The sequence below is a fragment of the Malurus melanocephalus genome, unplaced genomic scaffold (assembly GCF_030028575.1).
Source record: "Malurus melanocephalus ecotype Western Australia unplaced genomic scaffold, MMel_1.1 scaffold_3211, whole genome shotgun sequence".
Classification (NCBI taxonomy): domain Eukaryota; kingdom Metazoa; phylum Chordata; class Aves; order Passeriformes; family Maluridae; genus Malurus; species Malurus melanocephalus.
Window position 1 is genome coordinate 328 of NW_026626443.1, and position 1,190 is coordinate 1,517.

Here is a 1,190-nt window from a genome sequence, read left to right on the forward strand (position 1 = left end):
GCACTGACCGCCCGAGAGCCGGGCACGGACAGGGCACGGACAGGGCACTGACCGCCCGAGAGCCGGGCACGGACAGGGCACGGACAGGGCACTGACCGCCCGAGAGCCGGCACTGACCGCCCGAGAGCCGGGCATGGACAGGGCATGGACCGCCCGAGAGCCGGGCATGGACAGGGCACGGACAGGGCACTGACCGCCCGAGAGCCGAGCATGGACAGGGCACTGACCGCCTGAGAGCCGGGCACGGACAGGGCACTGACCGCCCGAGAGCCGGGCACTGACCGCCCGAGAGCCGGGCATGGACAGGGCACGGACAGGGCACTGACCGCCCGAGAGCCGGGCACTGACCACCCGAGAGCCAGGCACGGACAGGGCACTGACCGCCCGAGAGCCGGCACTGACCGCCCGAGAGCCGGCACTGACCGCCCGAGAGGCGGGCACGGACAGGGCATTGATTGCCTGAGAGCCGGGCACGGAGAGGGGCATTGTCCCCCTAGAGCCGGGCACGGACCGGGGCACAGACCGGGCGCTGATCCCCCGAAACCCCTGGCTTGGCTGGATCCCCGGGCACAGGCACGGACTGGAGCAGGGATCGAGCACTGAACGCCCCGAACCCCAGGCAGTGACCCCCCGGACCCCGGGCACGGACCGGGCACAGACCGGGGCAGTGAGCCCTTGGGCCCCAGACACAAACAGGGGTAGGGACAGGGCATGAACAAGGGCACGGACCGGGCATTGAACCCCCTGAACCCCAGCATGGAGCAGGCAGTCATAAACCCCAGGCACGGACCGGGCACAGACCGGGCACCGACCCCCTGCCCTCGCTCCGAGGGCAGGCGGCCCCTGCCCCCAAATCCTCCCCAACCCCATCAAACTGCCCTCAGTCCCCACAACCCCCCTAAATCCTCCCTAAACTCCAACTTAACACCCCCCCAATCCCCCATCCTCCCTCCCAAGCCCCACAAGTGCCCCTAAATCCCCTCCAAATCTCCTCCAACCCCAATTCAACCTCTCCAACCCTTCCCAAAACTTCCACCTTCCCTCTCTGAGCCCTTCCCAACCCCCACAAACTCCCCTAAATCCCCTCCAACCGCAACTCCCCTAATTCCCCACCTCCACCTCCCCAAACCCCTCTTCCAACCCACCCTAAACATCCCCTAAACCCCCAACTTCCCCTCCTGCTCCATCCA